The 11,395-nt window shown below is 37.8% G+C and overlaps 1 protein-coding gene across 2 annotated transcripts in view; it reads left to right on the top strand.

Moving 5' to 3' along the window:
* The first annotated feature begins 6,121 nt into the window (after positions 1-6,121).
* Positions 6,122-11,395, top strand: part of LOC136828624 (uncharacterized) — a 119,124-nt gene continuing 113,850 nt past the window's right edge. Inside the window, exon 1 of one of the 2 annotated variants that reach the window (XM_067086655.1) lies at positions 6,122-6,481. The gene's annotated coding sequence lies outside the window, so the exon portion shown is untranslated. The remainder of the gene's footprint in view (positions 6,482-11,395) is intronic. The other variant, XM_067086654.1, reaches the window with a different exon arrangement.

Genomic DNA, 11,395 nt, shown 5'->3' with positions numbered 1-11,395 from the left:
ATGCAAACATATCGAAAATCTGCAATATCTTATAAGAAAGGAATATTTTATGCAAATATAAACTGGCTTTTCCTTTTCGGCGCAAAGAATTTCAAGATGAAATTAAAATTTATTTTGATTTCCACGTTTCTAATAAAAGTTAAGGCTCAACCATTTTTAGGCCTCTAATATGGATGCACTGAAATCATGCAGCATCAACCCACACCACGATTTTAACAGCCTACCTTCCTTTTATTTTCATATTTCACAGTAATTTTAATTTCTATTTTCTTTACTTTCCTCTCGTCTAGTTATTTTTTATCCGCAGTCCCCTACTTCATTTTATGCAACATTTTTCATTATACTGGATAATATCTATTTGATTTGATTTATTCATTATTTTCTTTTATTTTCCATTGTTATCAATATAATACAGTATATTAAACCTTTCCACATGGAACAAGCCCACAGAGGCTATTGACGTGAAATTCAAGCTTCCAAACAATATGGTGTTCATTAGGAAGAAGTAAGAGGAAATAAATAGATAAATAGATAAAAATGTATTACAATGCAAGAAGAAGAGTATTAGGGTAGTAATGCATTACATTTTCACTTGATAATCTGAAGTTCCAATTGCACGACATCCTCAGGGAGGCTGTTCCACAGTCCAACCGTGTGAGGAATAAAGGACCTCTGGAACTGAGGAGTTCGACAGCGAGGCACATTTACTGCATTGGTGCTGCTGTCCGGTTACTCCGAGGCCTCCCACTACTTTGAAAATGGTTAAATCTAAGAATTTATTCAATGGAAAGTTTTTCGTAAAAATCGCACTGAAATACCTAATTAATTCTAGATTTTTATGTTCTTAGTTTTCAGCAGAAATACAGAATAGGTCGTTTGAAATTAGTCTGTCTGTCTGTCTGTCTCTCTCATAATTTTTCTTTGGATTTATTAAATATGAAAATGAGGAACATCTTCCGTATTTTTTCCGTTTGTCAAATGAGACTGAATATTGTCTCTTTTTTTAAATACGAAATTTCATAGAGTAAAAGCACCTTTCCATCCAAGAACGCTCTAAAATGTATGAGTCTCAAAAAGCACGCACAAGCACACACACGCACAAAGACACACACACACACACGCACACAAACATACGATAGAATAGAAAAAAAATCTTGAATTGGAGCAGTAGTGTTAAGCAGCTAGTTCTTTCAAATATGACTTCATGAATTTAATAAGTCATGACCTGTGACGCACATTTCAACAAATCCCTCACATTTTATTGTATTTAACAGCCAACAGCAAGCTTCACTATTTTCCACCCGGCATAAAATGTTATTTTCCATGCTTTTTATTTGTTAATTTCTTGTTTCGCAACTACTTCCAAGATCTCTCTGTCTTCATATCTCGTGACCGCGGTTTCTTTCAGAGATTCCGCTCGGAGCCGTTTTCTGTGATGATATTCGCTCCTTCAAAGAAATGTTTATTTTCCTGTCCTTTTTTCAAAGTCCCGTTTTCTACACTTTCCGCTCACCACTCCATGTCAATATTGTATGAAAAAATGGGTGTGCGTCTTTCCTTGCGCACAGAATTTATCTTTAATCAGGTATTTTACTTATGTTACTTATGTAGTTCTAGATGTCAGACTTTCTAGCAGTCTACAAACATATGCGGATTTGTGGGATTCGACGTTTAGCACGTAATTAAATTTTTCAGAATTTAGCATACGATTAATTTTTTCAACCTCATTCAGAAAGATCCGTTTCATTAACAAGTAAAGAGTACTGGATACGTCGTCATTTCGTTTCATAATCTCGTAAAAAATCTAACACGTACTTGTTTTTGTTTATCCTTTTAGGAAGTCGACTGGATCCATGGAGTCACATTGAAAAGAAGTTGTTGTCAGTTATGGAACAAAATAGACGGATTATTTGGAAAACACGGATTTAGTTTTCATCATCACGATATAAATGACTGATATTGGCCATGTGACTGGATAAAAGGCAGCTCTGATAACAGCAATCCGTATCATATAATCCCCTTGTGTCATTCTAAAAAAAATAGATACATCGTATTATAGGATCATACCTTCAAAAGCAGATAGTACCTGCTCAAAGAATGAGAGAGAGAGAGAGAGAGAGAGAGAGAGAGAGAGAGAGAGAGAGAGAGAGAGAGAGAGAGAGAGACTCATTAAACCGACCACCTTAAATCTTACTCCTTTTTTTTTGTGTTGTATAAAAATCCAGTCATGTATACAATTTATATATAATCCATATATATATATATATATATATATATATATATATATATATATATATATATATATATATATATATATATATATATGAGAGAGAGAGAGAGAGAGAGAGAGAGAGAGAGAGAGAGAGACTGTCATAACATTTTAGGTTCTCTAGTCTCTCTCTTCCTTCTTGGCTTTCAAAATAATAAACCGCGCTATTTATTCCTCTCTTCCACCTAGATTCAACTCTCTCTCTCTCTCTCTCTCTTTCTCTCCGTCGCTGTTTGATGTAACTTAATCTAGAAACTTCTTTTCAGCATATCGGGTGAGGTAACGAGTCTGAATCGACAGACGAATCCGCTGTTGTGGTCGACGAGGATTTGGAAGCTACAGATTACTGGACTTGTTTCCTGAAGAAGTCATTTGGTTCTTTCCAGACGCCATATTTCGCTAAAGAAAGGCATCGAAGCTCAGAGCTCAGTTGAGGAATTTATATAAATCAATTCCTTATAGAGCTATGGTCTTTAACTCTTGAAAAAAAAACTATAAACGGGAGAACAAATCTATTTAAGAAATCCAAGTTTAGTTTCGGAGCGTAATGCTCTCTCTTCAGTGTGGAGACATGAAAACCCTTATAGTTACTAGTTTAGTATATATTTTTCCCCTTAAATTTAAGAATGAAGATAGCAGCAAGTGCTGTTGTAGAGCATATCTTATGTTACTATATGCCTGTACATTCTATAAGTTGTTTATTTAATTCTTCAATAATTGTAATTAACTTTACTTATCCCAGCTAGATAATAATTTCATTCTTCTGAATCTTAATGGCCCATAAATCATTTAAGACCTGTGCGACTTCGCTCAACTAATTCTTGATGTAAGTCTCATCGATGTATCAAAGCAGAAAGGACTGTCAAGCCTATAGTTATTTTTTCAAAGTGAGGTTACAATGTTTTCTATCTGAACAAAACAAAATGTTTGGGTGCCGGTATGTCTGACGGAGTAACTTATACTGAATTGTGTTTTTCTTCCTTTTTAATTTTCAACACACTATTTCATGTATATGTATCGCAAAAGTTTTTTCATTATATACTTCAATTCTTGCTTGTTATGTTATGATGGATTTTTTTGTTAACATTTCTGAACATCAATCTTTTTTTTTTTTTTTGCTCTAAGAAGCAGTGAAGAGCATTTTTATTCGTGTCTTTCTTTTTATTTCTTTCCATCTCTTTTTTTCTTCTTTCTTACTTTTTTTTATTTTGCTTTGAACATTTAAGGGGCATTTCATGAGACTTGTTTAAAATAGCTCTAAAACCTGTACATAACTTATTAAGAGTTTCTACTAGATTCGTCGGAAACCTAAAAGCAACTTCAGAGGGTGTTGGAATACTAATGAATTAAGGACATGGTGTATCCAAAAACACCCCAGACGGAGTTCAGGAACCTTTTTGTTTTTAAATTACTTCACATGTAATAACTGTTCAATTTAAACTGCCTCACTTCTTCCCTCATTCTCTCTCTCCCTCCCGCCCCCCTCCTCTCTCTCTCTCTCTCTCTCTCTCTCTCTGTCTTATGAATCACCAATCATAAGAGCACAATGATTTTGACGGAACTGACATAAAAAATACAATAACCCCAATTCTCTTGAAAACAAATGACTATGATTTTAGAGCCATGTAACAGAAAACCCGAATTTCCACGCATGCAAAACAACAAAGAGAAAATGAAGGCGAAGACGTAGATGTGAAGAGATTGCTCATGAAGAAGTAAGTGAATATGTCAGTGAAGAAATGTTATCTTGATGCGTTCACACAATGAATAAAAATAAATATAAAATCATGGTCGACTAAAGGTCACAAGTCTACTCCAGGAAGTGTAATGCTGGAGACGTGTTAAATTTCAGACTCATTCCAACTTATTTTTGGTGTTATAAAACAACAAGTAAAAAATGCGCCGAAATTTCTTCGCAATCGAGTTTTCTGTACAGCGTATAATGCTGTATGAAACTATCGATGTGCTGCAGTATGAAACTCTCAACACGACCGGGCAACGTTCAGTTGCTCCCCAGACGCGGTCAAGTGAAGATGCATCGGCGGCTGCAGACGCACGATCCATGGCTAACCTTAACCTTAAATAAAATAAAAACTACTGAGGCTAGAGGGCTGCAATTTGGTATGTTTGATGATGGGAGGGTGGATGATCAACACACCAATTTGCAGCCCTCTATCCTCAGTAGTTTTTAAGATCTGAGGGCGGACAGAAAAAGTGCGGACGGATGGCAAAGCCATCTCAATAGTTTTCTTTTAAAGAAAACTAAAAGCAAGGGATCGAGAGTTTCTTAATCCAGTGAAGCGAGTATTCCGATGATGATCGTTTCTCTTGTGCATGTGATGTTGATAAGAAGCTTGTGGCGTTTAATGGTACCTGACTCAGTTCTTTCTCTGCTAATTGTTGGGTAACTTCCAAGTCCCTTTGTTATGAGCCTCTATTTAACTATAGTCTTGCTACGTTTGTTTTCGAGGGCTTTCTAGATAGTATGTTTTTTTGTTTGTGTTGTCTAACTGCTTAAACGTCTGGTGGGAACTTTTTATTTTGCGTTGATAGTTTGGGACTTTCCTAGTTTCTTCTGAGTCTTATTTATTACTTTATAGTAATTAGTGACATGTGATGTTATAGTGTAGAATTTTGGTGACATTTTTCTCCTTTTTATTAGTGAGATGTTTAATAAGGTTCAGCATTACAGGTTTACATCTTTGTAAGGCCTCCATCCGACGTTTGGCGATCATATTTATCGTTACTAGTTGGATTATTTACAACTTTCTCAAGTTCATGACGACTGAAACATCGTTATATTTTTTTCTGCAGATTATTGCAAATCCTGCACCAAACATTCAGTTTGTTAACCAGAGACACTGTTTTCTAATTTTTTTTCAAAGCACATGGTAGTCATTACCTTGTTTTCGATATATTTAATGAAATGTATCGAAACGCCAACGTTGCTATTAATGTTAACGGAATATCTTAAGAGAATCGGCCAAGTGTTTCATATTCAGTTTAATATTTTCCTATTTTAATGTTTACAAATACATTTTAAGACTCAAAATTTCATGTCATTCGAAAACTTTCCCTTCTGTGGACTTAGTTTCCTCTTTCCCTCTTGTCAAAGAATTAACTTCCAGGAAAGAAACTTTTCTGTTTTCACATTTCTCTTAATTACTGAGCAACGTCACAGCATTTAATTCACACCAAAGGTGGATGCAATGGAATTATCTACGATACCTCTCGTAGACCGATTTATAATATCACGTTTCCCTTTCACTCTTTTCATTTCCTTTCCTAACCAATCGTTGATTTCTCTCCTTTCTTGCTTTCCTTTCGACCAGTTACAGCATTATTTTCAAACTTCCTTTTCGTATCCTGCGACATTTCACTATCCTTTTCTTTTATCTCTCCTTTAATTTATCTTTTTCTCCTAATTTATTGTCGCATATTCTAACACAGGTGTTTTGTATTTCTCCAATATAATTTTCTACTTTCTATTTTCATTTTGTACTGAGTGAGTCAATTTTTACTCCATTGTATTTCAGTTTTCATAGTTGTTTATCATCTCCTGATGCTTGTTTCTCATTTTTTAGGGCTATTTTATTTATTTTTTGCTTCCATGTTCTGTTTACTCTCTATCAGTAATGATATCCTCACTTACGTTTTACAGTAATGTACTTCATGAGGTATCTGCAACTACTCTTTGAAAAGTCGTTTGTTTCCTTGATTTGATTTGCGAAACAGAGAGAGAGAGAGAGAGAGAGAGAGAGAGAGAGAGAGAGAGAGAGAGAGAAGTGGGGGTTGTTAAGAGTGAGTGCCGCGGGAGGCCTTGCCTCCTTGTCACCCCCATCCTGCCTAAGCAGTCGTCGGTGAGCCATTGTAGCGAGAGGGTGTGTGCTGAAGTCGCTCCTGGAACTGACGCCCCTAACCCCCGACCATAACTGTACGTATATACACTATATAAACAAAATTTATCAGTCCTAAACCACTATTTTTTCCCGTGTTTACCTAACTCAGTGTTGTGTTCATAAGTGTTCAGTGTGGTATTCAAATTTGTTTGTAAAAGTTGAATTATTCGTGTGCATTATAATTTACCGAAAAGTAGGTAGAGAGAAAGAGAAGAAAAACTAACTGTGCACACAGTGGTACCGAGATAGTGTATCACTGCGGAAGAGAAGTGTCGTATCTTGATAATTAATTGCAACTCCTTAGCTGCTGAGGGTAAGTACACGTCGCTTTCTTGCTGTTTCTTTATGTTATGCCTTTAATGGAACTTTGTCTTTAATTCAATTGGAGCGAAAACTTTGACGTTATGGGAGGGAGTTCTTTCTCTGAGGCCTCTGGAAAAGTGATTGAATTCTTGAATTCGCAAAGTTTTGCCCTGAATAATTTATCAATTCAAAGGAATCTTTGTAGAAATCTGGAACTCCCATGACGCGGAGATTTTTCTTTTCGTTTTTTTAATTTATACAGTTCTTTATAGCATTTTATTCAACTCTGTCATTTAATATTTCTGATGTACTGTTCTAAAATTCTTTATTCGTCATGTTTGCTGTTCTTGGACATTTTAGAGGGGTGGGGGTGTTAAGAAAAATGGAAAAGGGGGAGGGGGAGGTTAAGACCAGCCATATAAATATCAAACTTCCAATAGGTGTTGAGAAGAGTTCAGCTGCTACGAAGCATTTTTTCTCGCAAGCAGAAGGACTCAACGAAGAGACAGCGTAGAGTTTAGTAGGCCCCTCCTAGAAATTCGCTAAGGACCTTTTGAAAGGGAAGGGGTAATGGTTCCACGACCCTTACAGACGCGCACACACACAATCTGCACTGGCTATCGAACATAAAGAAAAAAGTCAGAGTCAGAAGCATGCCGGCACGCGATGATACTTGACATCATTATAAATTAACCCGCTGGAATAGAACTGTCATTTTGGGTCTGGCCACAATGAAAGAAGAAGAATATCTGCTTCAGCTATGTAGCCGTCGATGGACCTTGCCTTTGTGATGCCAGTGATCTTTGTCTCTGTGACTCCATTTTAGGGGCCAATAATCAATTAATCTTTGAAAGGTCGAATGTATTTTCCTTAATATGAATAGTGTAATTTTTCTCACGGCGAACTCAATGAAAGTAAGTACCCGAGAAATTGCTGGATCTCTCGCTGTACTGGGAAAGGGTTTCATCCCATAAGTGAAAGAACGAGATGAAATAAGATGCATTAAAGGGGCAAAGGATGAGAGACGCTTCCATCTGCTAATTATTCTCGACTCCTCTGATGAGTTGACCTATAAATTGCCCTCAGAGGAATCGCGAATTGAAATCGTCATTTACCAAAGTTTTTTTTTTTGCTCTTACGCCATCGTGTGGCAGTCATTATGGGCATGTCTTTGGCATGTTCATTAGGGGCGTTCTTCTTCCAGTGCCAATTATCGTGGATCTCGTAACGTAAGAGCTTCTTTTCTGGGACGCTGGGAAATTGATGGGATTTCTCCCCTGGGAAATTGATAAAAATTTCTCCCCTTGTCAGTTTTAACGTTGGAGGAGGAGAAGTTTCTTTGTCAGAGGAGGAGGAGGAGGAGGGAGGAGGAGGAGGGAGGGAGGAGGAGGAGGAGAGGAGGAGGAGGAGGATTTTGGCTGGTTTATGGAGCATGGCCAAAATGGAGAGAGAGAGAGAGAGAGAGAGAGAGAGAGAGAGAGAGAGAGAGAGAGAGAGAGAGAGAGAGGCGAAATATGTTTGTTTTATTTATGTTATGTTACACAGGCATGCAAAAGAGAGAGAACGCATGTATGTGTGTGTATGTATGTGTGTGTGTGTATGAGAGAGAGAGAGAGAGAGAGAGAGAGAGAGAGAGAGAGAGAGAGAGAGAGAGAGAGAGAGAGAATATTCGTGTTATTGATGTTAAAGTGGCATGGAAGAGAAAGAAAAACAGTTTTATTTATTCATGTTGAATTGACATGAGAGAGAGAGAGAGAGAGAGAGAGAGAGAGAGAGAGAGAGAGAGAGAGCCTCTGTGTGTGGGTTTCAAGTAGAAGAAAGAGTGAAGAAAGCTGCATTGATACGGAAAACGAGTATTCATGGAACGCAATAATGTGTTTGTCTGTCATGGATATATAAATGAAGGTCCCTTATCATGCAAGGCTGCGTCTCTCCCAAAAAATCGCTTAACTTCTCCCCAATTAATGGAATTCTCTCTCTGTGTGAACAGCATTCGGTTCTGAACTTCATTCAGTCTAGTATCTTTACTCTGAAAGTTAATAACATTTACAACAACAGTCGTGTATCAACCTCTTTCCATACAGCATTTCACAGAAAGTCTGAGTGATTCCTATCTATAAAAGGCTGATTGAGTGTTATAGTTTATGCAGTAAAGTGTTTTAGTAAATAAAGTCTTATTGGGGATTACAAATATGCATAAAAACATGCTGACATACCTTTGGTTTCCTAATCATTCAGTCCCGTTTACAAAAATACAACTGTTGTGCAACGCTAAAGAACAACTACTTTTCCACCAAAGACCAACACTTTTTGACGCTCTGTAATATATTTAACTTCCAAAGCCTCAAATCTTTATGGCCAAGGTCTAACAGCATTGGCCACCCCAAAGCCCCACCGATTTTATGTTCCCTCATCTTTGAATTCCAACCTAACAAACATTTCCTCTCTCTCGTAATCTTTCCCCTCCCAAACCTTTTTAAAAATTACAATTCCTTATGAGTGGAAGATTTTTAGGTTATTTTTGTCGGCTTCGTTCACGTTCCTGACTGTCTGTTTTCCCACTTCGATTTATGGTAAGAAGTGGCCGGGCATGCTCAAGAGGCGCATTAGGGCAAGGAAAAGACAATTCCTCGGAGGCATGGAAGGGGTAACGCTGCTCCTTGGTACGTGATGGAGAAACTCCTTACTTGCGGTCACATTATGCTACGGTGGGTGAAAAACTTCTGTTCGGAGGCTCCAAGGAAGACGTAAGTGGAAGAGGAGGAGGAGGAGGAGGAGGAGGAGGAGGAGGAGGAGGAGGAGGAGGAGGAGGAGGAGGATATCGAGGGAAAAGGCAAGAAAGGAGAGACACTTTCTTGTGTGAGCATTATGCCTAGATTCCTAGGAAGGGCCTAGTATTATGAACAGTAGCACCAGCATCAGTAATAAATAGTAGGGGAAGGAGAAGAAGGAGGAGGTGGAAGAGGAGGTGGAGGAGGGGGAGGACGGCAAAGGACTCGGTTGGGGCAACATCACAAGACAAAAACCAGAGAGACTGTTTCCATGAGCGCTGGGAATCCTGAATTAAATTTATACACGACCAGAGAAAAAAACAAAAGAGGAAAGACTTTCAGCCGCTTGTGGCGCTTCCCTCATGGAAGACTGATATTACGTTGGTCTTTTAACTTAATATTCCGTCCGGGGATTCCTTGCGGGAGGAAGATAATCGTCCGTGGCGTGACACGGTTTTAGGTCAGGTCGTAGATTAAAGGGGAATCGTGTGTAATGTCCTATGTATGTCTTTCACACATGCTATGGCGTAGGACTAACGGAATTCCTCGTAGAATACTTACGTGCACCAGAGGTGTATTCTGGATTGATCTGGATATGCATACATACATAGATTATGTAGTCCATACATTCATACATGTATATACATACAGAAACTGCCTTGGACATCTATCCATACATAAGTGGACAAATTGCCTTCGACATACATACAAACATGCACATAATGTCATTATACGTCCATATGCTTATACATGCCATAATTCCAGTGTACATACATACATACATACATACATACATACAGTGATTTTGCCTGCATGCATAGGGCCATATGAACAAACAGCGGCATCTGCCTCGTAACTGCCTGCAGCAAATAACCGTATACCTGACTTTATTAAATTTAATACCACCCTGTTTTCAAATCATTTTTGTCTCAATTTGGCCCCCAACAATTTTTGTCTAAAAATGGAATCGTGGTTATACTGCAGGATTCATCGGCACCCAATAGCATTTTTTATTGCAACATTGTTGCAGAAATGCCATGAATATCAAGTGTTTTTTTATTGCTTTGTTGTTATATCCCTGTGCAAATAGCGCAGAAGTTGAGCATTGATTGGCTCCCTTATGAAAAGAGGCATTTAAGTTATTATTATTATTATTATTATTATTATTATTATTATTATTATTATTATTATTATTATTATTATTAGTTTTAAAACAGTTACGCCAACTAGACACGAGAACTTTTACCCAAACTCCTCATGATCTTTGATGTACGGGATATGGAAACATAATATTGGCAGCTAATAAATATTGCGTGTTAATTTACAACACCCACACACACATATACACACATACACACACATACATACACACATTCAAAATGCAGTGGTTTGGTACCAATAGCTATGTAATATACATCCTTCTGAGAGTCCAAATGACGATATCCAAAGTCAAATGCAACATTTAAGAATATCATACGAATTAAACACTAGGTTAGGATATTGTGCAATATGAAGTATTGAGACAATAAAAACAAACAAAATATAAAAGAAGTCAGGCATCGGGGAAAATGTTTAATTTGAAGCGAAACCACATCAAATGTTCACGCTATCAATGAAACGAGAGAGGAAGCGAGGGAGAGCGAGAGAGACGAAGCCATTTTTGATTCTCAAAAACAGATGGACGACGTAACTGGAGGAGAGACGTTTTAATAAAGAAAAGGAAAATACTCAGCTGGAGATGGCGTCCCCTTTATTAGATGCTGAAACTTGGCTCACCCCGAAGGTTTTCTAAGCATGGTACCCTTCCCCCTTTTAAGCAGACATCACAGAGGTAATTCGGGTTTCATTTTTGGGGGGAAATTTATGAACCGCGAATAAATGGGACAGGACTGGAAACTTCGGATCTTGCCAACAAAGGAGACAGTCTTGGTGTAGTTTAATGTGGACTTCCAGATATGTGATGGTGTGTTGCCTTGGATGCAGAGCGTTGAGGGACGCAAGCTTCATCAGTAGCGGAGGTGGGGGATTTTTTTTGGATTGCGTTGTCTTCTTCTTTTTGTAGAATATCACTGGTGAGGTGTATTGCCGAATGGGATGCACAGTGCTGAGGGATGCAAGGTTCATCAAAAGAGGAGTGGAGTTTTTCATAGATT

This window comes from Macrobrachium rosenbergii, chromosome 43 (genome assembly GCF_040412425.1).
Source record: "Macrobrachium rosenbergii isolate ZJJX-2024 chromosome 43, ASM4041242v1, whole genome shotgun sequence".
NCBI classification, from domain to species: domain Eukaryota; kingdom Metazoa; phylum Arthropoda; class Malacostraca; order Decapoda; family Palaemonidae; genus Macrobrachium; species Macrobrachium rosenbergii.
This window is presented reverse-complemented; position numbering and strand designations above follow the sequence as displayed.